The sequence below is a fragment of the Coloeus monedula genome, assembly GCF_965178545.1.
Source record: "Coloeus monedula genome assembly, contig: HAP1_SCAFFOLD_137, whole genome shotgun sequence".
Classification (NCBI taxonomy): Eukaryota; Metazoa; Chordata; class Aves; order Passeriformes; family Corvidae; genus Coloeus; species Coloeus monedula.
The window spans coordinates 74180-86615 of NW_028120771.1; the positions used below are offsets into that span (position 1 = coordinate 74180).

At 42.8% G+C, this 12436-nt stretch overlaps 1 pseudogene across 1 annotated transcript in view; it reads right to left on the bottom strand.

Moving 5' to 3' along the window:
- Positions 1-258: 258 nt before the first annotated feature.
- LOC309585707 (epidermal growth factor receptor kinase substrate 8-like protein 2) overlaps positions 259-12436 on the bottom strand; it is a 190781-nt pseudogene continuing 178603 nt past the window's right edge. Inside the window, exons 6-11 of the transcript in view lie at positions 4351-4462; positions 3477-3584; positions 2467-2614; positions 1196-1379; positions 657-789; positions 259-330 (exon numbers count right to left, since the gene is read on the bottom strand). The product of the transcript in view is annotated as an epidermal growth factor receptor kinase substrate 8-like protein 2 (transcript). The remainder of the gene's footprint in view (positions 331-656; positions 790-1195; positions 1380-2466; positions 2615-3476; positions 3585-4350; positions 4463-12436) is intronic.

The following is a 12436-nucleotide window of genomic DNA, read 5'->3' on the forward strand; positions in this document are numbered from 1 at the left end:
GATCGCATGCACGGAAAATTTCAGTATAAAATATATAGTTATAAAAAAAATACTTCATGCAAAATTAAAACACCTTTCCCAGTGGGACATGGTCTTATTGTCAACCCTTCCCAACAGTGTTCAAGGAATTGTCACTCTGATGGCAGCTGGACCCCAAGGGGAGCTCTGCTGCATCTGGCCTGGGCCAGGAATCATTGCTTTCATTCCCTTTTTTTCTGCACTACTTAGGGCTAAGAGCTGAAATAAAGCAGAGAGACTTTAATTTGCAGAATCAATCCTTTCCTGGCGGCGCTTCGTGATTTCTTGGAGCTCCGACTCCCCTCTGCTTTTCTGGAATGGAAACAAAACAGGCAGTTTGGATTTGAACTTCAAGCTGCAGTTAAGTGACAGTATTTAATTAATGCTGTAAAAGTAGAGCTAGTTTCACAGAGATAAGTGATATCAGTAAAAAGCAGATTAATTAGTGGAAACAGGGGGATCTTACAGATTTGCTCAAAAGACACTTCGGAATTTTTACGTGTGTTTTATTGCTGGTGTAGGTTTGGTTGCATTTTTTTTCCCCACAATTGTATTTTTTAAAATGCCTGTTTAATGAGCTATCTGACGCTGCTGGTACAGCCCCCATTCCAGCAGGAATTATCCAGAAAAATGCTTACCTCCAGCTGGTTTTTCTCCACTGTGATCTTGCTGTAGACTCTATTTCCCTCATCACCGCACACCTTCTTCAGCTCCTCTCTGTTGAGGGAGAAGAGCTGAGCTCCAGTGAGGATGCCCAGGTGTTCCACGGTCCTGGGGAGACACAAAGTAGGGAGGTGACGATTGTGCTGCACGTGGCCTCGTGCCAGAGGTGAGGAGTTGGAGATGGGAGGCCAGGAGCTGCAGTGGGACCATATCACGGGGCCCTGGGGCTGTTCCAAGGTGGCAGCTGCAATTCCAGTAGCATTTCAGGCCTTGGATTTAGTTAGTTAACTGTTTATCTCCAAGAAAATATTTATACCAGAGAAAGGGAGTGACTTTGGGCTCTGAACATTCTGGTTATAGAGCCTGGATTGAACAGGGTTGAAATCTAATTTGCAACACAGGCTCTGTAAGTAAATCCAAGTGGCTTGTCCCAGGTGAGATGGTGCCGGTGGCCTCCCCCGCTCCTTCTCCAGGGAAGGACGAGCATTGCACGTGGCAATAGGGCAAATCTTACTCTTTGCTGAATGACTTGGCCTCCAGCCAGGCTTTGACTTCTTCAGTGCTGGATTCAAAGGTGAGGGGCACGAAAACTTGCTGAGGCTTTTCCACTTTGAAATTCCTGTGGGGAGGCTGAATTTTATTGTTTGTGATCTTCTTTAGCAGCTCGTCGTTCAGCTCATCCGTTTGGTGAATAAGTTCTGTAGAAACAAGTAGGGAATGAAAGCAAGTCTTCAGTCAAAAATGCCATTAAATGTTTGTGGGGAAACTGTAAGGCAAATGGGGATGTGGCTCAACATTCTTATTTAAATTCAGCCCAGAAAAGTGATTCCCATTTTCCTGTGCCCCTGTGTTGCCATTTATTTTGCTCCCATCACCCCTTGGCTGTTGCCTGATGTGGAAGCACAGTTCTGTGAGAATCTACAATTGGAGGTTTGGAATTGAGACCTTTTCAGTCCTCTCTGCTGCTTCTAGTCACTAATTTGCTGATCGCAGAGCTCCAGGTTTTGCTCCGCAACAGAACAGAAGCGGCAGGAAGCACAAACTGGGAATGAGCAACACACTCATGATGGGATGAGCTTGAAGGTCCCTTCCAGCCCAGGGCATCCTGTGCTTCTGTGAAAACTCCAGTGACTCTTCATCCAGTATCGCTTTCCCCATGAAACTCCTGAAGACTGTGGAGAATAACTCAGTGATACGAACAGATTTGTGTCCTTGTATTGTGGGGCTTCCTGTCGTCCCAGAAGGGCTCCTGCTTCCAGGAGTGGACAGGGTGGGATAAGGGGTGAGGTGAGCAGGGCCCCTGATCTCTCTCCTGCTCTGTGAGCCCCACAGCATGTGCAGGGTGAGGGAGTGATGCGGATCTCCTGTTTGGCCGGGAATTCTGTGGAACCACATGAAGGAAGCGGCCAGGCGGGCACTGTGTGTGTGCCGGGAGATGAGCAAAAGGAAGTGAGAGAAAGGGATTGACCTGAGCTGTTCCTTAGACACACTTAAACATTTTGGAAGAGAAAGGAAACTCTCTCCTTGGGAGGAGGAGGAGGAAGTTAGAACTGGAGGAAGGAGGCATGGGGTGATCACTTATTGCCCTGCTCGGCCCGGGCCGCCCGAGAGCCCCGGCGGTGTCACAAGCCCCAGGGCTGCTCTCTTGGCTCTTGTCCTGCCTGGAATGGCCTCCAGACACAGTGCTGCTCCATTGCTGTGATCAGTAAAAGGTGCAGGGGAGCCCCTTGGGCAGGTCTGGTCCCCCGAGCGCCCAAACCCAGGGGAGCCCAGAGTGGGACACACACGTGCGTTCTTTGGCGTCCTGTGCAGAGTGGCGCGACAACATCTCACTGCCCCACTTATCCCCGGCGTAGCTGGCAGGCAGCTTGTGGGTTGGGCTGGATGGGCCATAGCCCCTGGGGCTCAGGTCTCCTTTGTACCTCTGGTTAGACTGGTTAGAAAGGGAAAGAAAAGTAAGAATTTTTTTTGGTCGTTTTTAATTTTCTTAAGCTTTCTGCCTCACACCCACGGAGGGACAAACTGCCGTGTTCTCCTTGTGCTGATGTGGGGCTGGGGAGACCTCAGGTGGAGCTGCATGGAAGAAGTTAATTTCTGGGAATGAAGAACCCAAAGCAAAGTCTGAAGTTTGCGCAAGGGAATTCCTAGTTGTGCCAAACGTGTTCGATCTCATTGGAAGGCAGAGCCTCACTGCTCCGTAGCTGGGATGTGAAGCGGGACCACTGCCAAGGGCCTGGAGCGGACTGGAAAGTTTTTTGACGTTTTGATTAAACTAGCAGGGATTTATCCAGAAGCCTGCTGGGCCGCCTTAGGCTTTGCCCAAACGCTGCAATACCAAAATGGGGAAGCAATTCCATGCTTCCCTAGGGTGTTTAGAACACTCCAGCTCCACATTTCTGCAGTGCAAGTTGCAGTATTCAGTTAATTCTCACTTAGATGGTGTTTCCATCTGCCTCCACTCCAGTAACGTGTTCCTGGTGCTGAACTGAACTGGCTGAGGGAAGTGTCCATCTTTAATTTAACCCCCAAGAAAAATCTTGATGTGGAAAAATATGGAAAGCAGGAGGCTGGTGCACAAATAGGAAGGATAGGCCTTATTTGGGAAGACGATCGTAGCAAAATGTGAGTTTTATCATAGGAGACTCAGGAATCTCCTGGCTTTGTCTACTTCTGAAGGTCTGTCCTGATTGGTGCATAGTATCCTAAGAAATCAGGGAGGTCTAATGACAACATTATTCCCAGAGGCAGATTGTGCCCTGCAGCTGATACCAGTCAGGTATTACCTGACTACAGACCTGTTTGAGCTCTTCCAGTTTCACCACATCCAGGATATTGTATGGAACATAACCGGCCTGCCCACTCCGGTTGAGCAACTTCCACCACTGCTTATTATCTTCCAACACCTGAGAGAGGGACAAAAATAAATCTGCTGTGGGAAAATGGGATTTCAGGCATAAACAACCAGGATATAGCGGGGCCGAACCATCCGAAAGGTGAAGTTGCCAGAAGGACATCACTGAGGCCAGGAGCTCTAATCAGATCTGTTGCTCTCAGATGCAATCCAGGACTGAAACTTTTCCTGGAAAGCATCAGAATTTATCGTAAGGATGAACAGGAGAGCACCTCTGCGTGCTGAAGAACTCATAGTTCCTACATAATGTCCCTGTTTCTCCAGACCTTTTTTTCCTAATGACTGAGTTTCTGATGTCTTTTTGCATTAAAATAAATAATTAAATAAATAAAAAGCCACATTTTGCAGAGAAACCTTTTCCTCAGGTCACAGATCAGTGTCAGCCCAAGTCACGTCCCACCTTGTCCAGCTGCCAACAGTGCTGCAGTAAGAGAAAGGTTATGAGAAAGGTGCTTTTCAGAGAAAACAAATCCTCGTGGAGGAGGAAGTGGTGATAAGGAACCGACCCAGCGGGGGATGAGCAGGGCTCTAGAGCGAGTTGTTGTCCTCCCTCCTCACTGTGGTTAAAATGGGACCGATGTCTTTGAGCTGAGGAAATGACACAACACAGCACAGGCAGCCTGCTCCAGCTTTGGGTTTGAGCAAAGCTTTGTGTCACTGCTGAGATACCACCAGGGAAAATGGAGTTGGTGCTTGTTGCTATCCCGAGCTCTCTCCTGCCCCTGGGGGACACACCTTTTCCAGGAACGGTCACGTACCTCCAGGATTTCATCCTTCAGCACCGAGAGCTCATTGGCGTTTCGCGCGGTGAAATCGTAGCGGATTTTGGCAAATCTCTTGGGCACAGCCACCCCCTGGGCCTCGAAATTCCTGCAGAAGAGAAGTGGCCTGAAGTTCATTAACCTGAGCTAGACTGTTGGAAGGACTCTGTGTGGAAGCTGGAATTGTATTAGAGGATCATCATAAACTAAAAATATATGTGACAATGTGGCCAGATTGCAATGAATCTAAAGACAGGACAGGGTTGGCTCGAGCTCACAGAGCTGCTGCCTCCAGTGTAAACTAACCGCCTCGTGAAAGCAAATGGTTTTTCACAGACATTATTCAAATAAAAGGGGAAAGGGGAAAAAAAACCCAACCAAGAAAAAAGGAAGGTTCCCATTAGCAAAAAAAGCCTACATGAAAAAGTGAGGTTGTGAGCTATGGCCGAAGGGCGGAGTTTGGTGCTGATTCTCAATCAATTCAGCAAATGACAGTGCATTGATGCAACTGTTTTTTTAGTCAAATTTAGTCCTGATTCTTCACAGTAATTTGCCTCAAGAAAATGAGCCCCATATCCTTTGGTGAGTTCCCTGTTGGCTGAGGCCCAGACCTTCAGGCCGTGACTTCTCAACATACTTGCAGTGAGACTGGCTCCCTCTTAATTGCTTCTTTTTGAAGTATGGTTTGTCACTATCATCCTGCTGAAGATGAACAGGGCTGGTGTCTCATCTTCATATATTCTTCCCCCTCGTCCCCTCTCCTTCTTTTCCCCTTTTTCACCTCTAAATAAATTTCTTCAAGGCGATTTAACCCTGGGATAGTCTAATCCACTTTAGTCCTTCGTGGTCCACCCTCAGATAGATGTGTTGGCACAGAAGAAGTAAGGGTGTTCTCTTAGGATCTGATACTGTAATAAAGGGAAGAGAAAGATGAAACAGGCATTTAATGTTTGTCTGTTTTCTCTCCATGTCATTTCGTGAACATGTACTCACACTTGGCCAAGAGTAGTGCATTCAGACACTGAATATGAGTATTGAAGAGGGGACTGAGAAGGAAGAAGCTTAGTGTTCTGCAATAGGAATTATGCTTTGGGGATTTTACGAATTGTTTCCCTCTTTTTCACCATCATGCTCTTCTTGCACACTTCCTTGTCTTTTGCTATTGAGCGAAAGTCTGGAGGCTCAGAAAGCCCAAGTTTCATCTGAGAAAGATTTCCTGTGTCAGAGAGAACGGAAGGGATTCTGTTTCCATCCTTTCATGCCAGGAAGGATGAACTGCCTGTATCAGGAGGTGCCGAATTGGTTCTGGGTGCTGCTGTAGCTCACAGAATTGCAAGACCCAGTGCTGCAGGAGTTCAAATAACAGACCAGTGGAAAGGCTCAGGGGCCACAAGCTGTGCTGCATCTCTCATGGACTTGCAAGGAACCTCTCCTTTGGTGTCTGTGCAAGTGCTGGCTGATGTGGGCACTAGGATTGCTCTTTTAATCAGGCAGCTCCAGTACCTTTCAGAAAAGAATTTTCATGGCACATCATGAGCCATTAATCTCTTGACTAACCATAACATTTCCTTACTCCTTGGTTTTACAGCATTACTCAAACACTGACATTTGTCATTTCACCAGCCATCTCCCTTGACCTCTAGCATCAGGCACTTGCAGGGGGAAGGATCTGGTCTCACAAATATTTTCATACTCTGATCTCTGTGATTTATTAACCATGAAGTTTTGCCTTCAGAACTCAAGATGCCATTTCAAATAATTTCATGTGCAAAAGTCGAGTTATTGGGCAAAAGGGATCCTTGATAGCTGGGTACAAAGGACAGCAGGACTGCTGTTGCTGTTTTCTTTTCAACTACTGTGCTTGCTGTGTGACCTTGAGGAAATAGGTTCACTGCAGCTTTATGGTTCCGTTTTTGCATAGGGAAAATAAGGGCAGTGATAATTGCTTTCAGTTGTAAAACACTTCAAGATTTATGGAATATGAATGATTCTTACTAAGTGAAAAGTGTTGCAAAGCTGGCTTAGTTGCACACTGTGCTAACAAAATCCCATATCAGCCTATTGACCCCAGCCTGAAACACTCATTAAAGTTTATGGGACATTTTGGTGGATGAGTTGAGGCAGTTGTTCTGCTGGAAATATCATACTGAAAGCACTTTTAAATCCATCATCCGCTTTGACTTTTTTCTCTATTAAAACTAAACACAACTGCTTGCTCTTTCCAGTTTTCTTAGTTTAGTTTTTGATGGGTAAGTACTCACTGTTAACTCAGCTTGTACCCCCATGGCATCTGAGACATTACAGTTCATTCTAGTCATAGCATAAACACACAATAGCTGTTGTACTGAGACAAAAAGAGTTATAAAACATGTAAGATATCCAATGGACTGGTATTAACTATCAAGTTGCATGGTCACTTTTGAATGTCAAATGTTCTTTTTATGGATACTGCATTAATTTAATTTGTGCTTAAACGTTAGCTAGGCTAGACATTGGTGTCTGAAAAGTTTACATATTTTTCCAATGTCAAAATGTGTAAATTTAGTATTAAAGAAACAAAACATATTTACTTGTACTAGAGGAAAAATACTTTTGTAGCAAAGAAATTAACTGAGGTGCTCTTTAGAAATAGGTCTGGCTTGCTTACAGAATTGTTGCTTATGCAGTAAAGCAGATCTACAGATGTTTTCTTTTTTTCTTCCAGATAAAACTTGGATTGTTTGAAAAGTGGGGAGATATTTCACCATAGTACAAAAGAAGATACAGAAGAGGAGAGCAGAATGAGAGCTTTGCAAGTGCCACATGCCTGCAGCCTGCTGTCTTTAGCGATGCTGTTCCTTCCAGTCACTGGAACGTCAAAACAAAATATCCCAAGACTGAAGCTTTCCTATAAAGGTAAACTTTTCAGTAGTTTTTCTGATTCTGCCACTTTGGTTTCGATGTGATACTGCCAGCAGTTCTTTTTGTATTACTAACCAGGAAATACATAATAGAAGCCTTAAAGATGGATGAATTCTGCCTCGGGGCAGTATTAAAATCTGGGTTTTTTGTTGTGTCGGGGCACATGTTTCTGAAGTATAAATGTCTTTTAAAAGTATTATTTCTGTTTGCTCCAAGAGGATGTTAACAGACTATACATAAATTAGAGGGGAGTGGTCCTTGAAAGGCTCTGAGGTGCATTGGAGACATTCCTGTGTGGCTGGTGCGGATGATGTGACACATGGAGGACATTCACACCTTCCTACAGCATCAGAGAAAGTTGAGAGTGCTGACTCAAGTGTTTCAAGGGGACTGACATTTATTTTTGTAATAATTCTTTTTCTATCACTAAGTGGGTATGTTAAACTCTTCATATGTGGTTTTCTTTCTCCTTGCCTCTTTGGATCACAAAAGCGTGATTCTCTGCAGAATTTCTTAGTCTTGTGTGTAGTTCTTGTTAAGAATGGTACCGTCTGAGGGATTTCAACACAGACATATTTATGTATTAATGGCCAATTTTTTAAAGAAGGTGGATTTCTTTTTGCTTTGAATGTACAGTACACCTCCACAGGCACAGAGATGTGTCACTGACACTTCCTTCTTTAGTGAAAACAAATGCTCTCCAGTTAGTTATGTTTCAGCTATGTCAGCACCTTGCCCTTATGGGAGCTATTTCTGCTCTGTTTTTCAAACTTATGTCTTCCTATGCATTGCAGAGTTACACTCAGGATGGTGTGATGGGACAGGCTGTAGAGCCTTCATCGGGGCTTATGATATGTTTATCATGAGTTTAACACCCAGAGAAATGTATTGAGTAAGCAGAATGACATGCTATTTATTTACAAGCTTCTCTTTTGCTAGATTTGCATGCCACTGTGCATGCTATTCCACTGTGTATATAAATGTGTTTGGATGTGTTTGTGCGAGAGAGACAGAGGAAGCAAGATCAAGGGATCTTGACAACATTTTTATACATTCAGGGAACAGTTGCACTCCCTGAAGCCAATGCATACAGAAACTGAAAGAGCTGACATGAGTTACGAAAGTTAGTAGTAAAACCCTCCTGACATACAGCCAGCCTTCTCACAGCTAGGCCTTTTGAGCTAATTCCCAAAAGCAGCATATACCATATGGCCATGGCATTTACTGTGGATTTGACACTCACGATTAGTGAATCCCTCTCAACTTCAAAAGCAGATAGCCTTTGGCAAAATCCTGATGGATGCCTTTGGCAGGTAAAGAGGGGGAGAAAGAAAAATTAGTGAGGTCAACACAGGGGAAAAAAAATGGCTGAAATCTTAGTTTAAAATAGTGGCAGAGACCTGCTGGGAACAGTTGGGAAAATGCCTGAGCTCGTTTAAAAAGACAGTGAGCAGATGATTGATATTTAGGCCCTGACCCAAACTTTTATTAGCAACTTTATAAACCTTTCAGTTTGGCTTGAGGGATACCGTTTCCTGTCCAAACTTATTCACCTATATCCCTGTAGGGGGGGAAAATCAACAACAGATACAGATGCAAAACAGCACATAAATCTTAGTTTTGAGAGCTGTGATGGAACTGAAAAGTCAGAAGAAAGAGAATTACCAGAATTTATTGTGCCTTGTCTTACTTTCTTGGGGGGTTGGAAGGTGTATATTTTTCCACATGGAACAAGAAATAATTTAATGCTGTTTTTTCACATTTATGTATTGTAAATGATTCCAGTATGGCTTATCATAATTAAACTATATTTTGCATGTTGACAACAGAATATCAGATGTACTGAATATTTAATATAGTTGTGAGAATTAAGCCCACCTTCCTCCCCCCAAATCTTTCAGACAAAACAATTCCAAGGTTTCTGAGAATAAGATGTAGGAGAAATGAACTGTTTTGCCAGTTCTCATAAGATTGTTAGTCATGTCACTGACAAGTCCTGGCATCTCTGTTCTTTGGAATTCATACTTGAACTATCATGAAGAGGAGAATACAGGGCTCTTTTCCTTCTTTATGGAAAACAGATGAGAACTGGCCACATCAGGCAGTTCCAAAAACCTGGTCACATGTGTCTTTGAAGGGAAGGTTTCATCTCCTTTCAGGTGCAATGTGCTTATGGCATAGCTCCATCTTCCCAGAAGAGCTGAGCATTTGCTGGGGCAGGAGAGCTGGAAGTAAGCGGGACTTTGCTCTGCAGTTACTGAATCTCCCAGTTGCATCAATCAGTGGTGGATGGAGGAAGAGGGAGAGGGTAGGGTGGTTAAAGATGTGTCTATAACTGCAGGAGTGCTTCAATAAACCACAGCATGTCAAAGCTCCTTTGTGTTCAAACAGCAATTGAAATTTTAGACCTTCTCTGAATGGCAGTTATAGGTTTCCTTCTTCTCAAGGTTGTCATCTTAACGAATGGGAATCTGTGCAGGAAATGTTAAGATATTCCAGTGAGTGATGTTGGGATCAATGTAAAGTCATACAATGGATTTCCTTTATTGTTTGTCCCAGTCTAAAGATGTGTTCTAAAAAATTGTGCATGTATAAAACTAAAACTACACACAAATCAATTAAAATATGTTGTAGTACAGAATCAAAGTCATATATTTTCCACCTGTGTTAACCGAATACACTATGATCTTTAATCACATATCTCATCCTTTCACATTTTCCCTGATCCATTAGTTGAAAAATTCTCTTATTCACTCAGACTTAACGTTTAGATACTCGTTCATGTCATTACTATCCCAGAAATTGTCACTCCTCTTGTGATGTTTTTAGGGTGCTCTCACTCCATATACCTTACTTATTCTGTGTATCTTAGATACTTCTACAAGATTGAGGTGCTTTTACTATTACAGCTTTAATATTAGGAGAAGGTAACAAACTGTCTTCTAATAGAAGATTATGATCTTTAGAAAACCAGGGGATGATTTTGAGTAATATTCCATATTTTGACTCTCTTTGCCTAGTACTGCTTTCAGTCTAAGACCAACAGTGTGTATTTATCACTCATTTTCATGTAGCTGGAGATAACCTGTGACCTTCATCCAAACTGCAGAACTCCACAAGCACAGAAGTGATATTCAGCTTCCCTAAGCAGCACGTCCTTGTTGTCTGCTGCCTCATTTAACATCCTCATTCCAACCTCTAGAGCAGATGCAGAAGGTTTTCATATACCAGTCTAATTCATTAATGTCATTTTCAGGACAGCATCAGTTCTGTTACTAAAGAATGGAAGGCTCAGTGTCCTAATTCATGTATGTTTAATTCATACAGTGTAGACAGTCTTGTTTCTGTTTGATCTTCTGAGTAATAATTTTTCCTAATTCATTGGGAGGTCCTTCCATAAATATCGTGTGTGTGTCTTTTTAGATTTTACTTCATAGGGAGAAGTAAAGAATAGCCAGACCAGAAGGTTGATTGCCTTCTGAGAAAAAGAAGAAAAAAAAGCAAATTTTTCTCAATTTGTGGCTATCCTAAAATTTTCTGCCGAAAGAGAGAATCCTAATTGCAAATTTAACCCTATTGATTTGATTTACTTGGCTGCTTTTCATGGACATTTTAGTAAGTGTAGTCTGTGTTCTCAGTGAATGCATTTATATTACAAAAGTGTGCACCCTAGTTTCTTGGCTGGGGGGCATGCCCTAGCCCAGATTTGGACATTGTCACCAGTGACATCCACAAACATCTATCATTCCCGTGTGGGAATGTGGCCATTCCCCAGAGCAAGCCATGCTTACTGGGAATGTGGCCATTCCCCAGAGCAAGCCATGCTTACTGTGACAGCGGTGACTTGGTCAGAGGACCAGGAATCCTGCATTGTGACACAGTACAGAGGAATAAGCAGGACTGAAGGCAACGTTTGGCTTTTAAAGCAGGATTTACTTAGCACTGTTAAAAACGACTATGGTAGTAATTTACATCTAATAAACAAAAGCATTATTCTCAGCTGATTTGTTTTTCTCCATATAGAATGAATTAAGATGCAGTCTCATTCTCACTGAAGTCATGGCAAGAGTTTTTCCACTGAAGTAAATTGAAGCAAGATCAAATTCACGCTCCTCACTTTTTTCATCTTACCTAAATAAACTAAAGACAGGTAGTTCTTTCTCCTCTGCTGAAGGATGACAGTGCTAAATCATCAGCTCCACATGGAAATTAGCCATGTTTAAGGATTGTTTAGTTTCACGCAGTGTTTTGCGCACAGGATTTTCTTCCCCCAGAGTGATCCATTCTTAAAACATGGTGAAAAAGCAAACAGAGAACATTTTGGTGCCAGGAATTCTTTTGAAAATTTGACTGGGTGAATGCATTTCCTTAATGTTCAAAAATTATCCTTTGACCATGCTATTTAACAGTGTCAAGCATTCTGTTCTCTATATTGTTTTTGCTTTAAACCTGTTTCATTTTAGAACTGATGAGATGCTTAACTGTTGCATCAGAGCAGTTAGTTTGTTCAGTTTCAGTACAGCTGGCTTATTTCCATGTCATGCATCATTTAATTATACATATAAAACATAGTTAAAATTGTACAGCTCCATGAGCCTCACTTAAACTGTCTGTGGCACTGCAGTAATCCCAGTACCCTGACGGGGTGTTGCACAGCTGTGACTGGTTGGAATGTGGTAAACTGGTGATGTGTAAGAGAGCCTAGAAGTGAGCTTGCATTTTGCAGCTGTGCTTGCTCTACTGGAAGAGGAAGTTAAACCAGAAAAAAACTGCTCTTGTGGCAATATCAGCATCTGTAAATCTGAATGCTTAATGAAAATCAAGGAAAATGTGCTGAGTGAGGAAGTGGTGCTTTTCCCTTGTTTGTCATTTATTAATTTTTGGTGGTTTGTTATTTCTCAGAAAAATCTATCTCAGATTCCTCTGTGGAAAAACATGAAGTGTTTATGTGAGAGTGAAGATCCTAGTATTGGATGATTGTCTAGATATGCAAAAGACTTTGCCTGTTTTGTCTCAAAAATGCTTTCTGGAGGCAGTGATCATTGAGACTTAAAATGTACCCTAGCTTGGGGTACATTTGGATGGATGGGCACTGCTGTCCATGTGTATATGCTGTCGACTGAGTATAAACTTGAAGGCATTTATTACATCTTAGTAATGGGAAAAGCAGCAAATTTCTTAC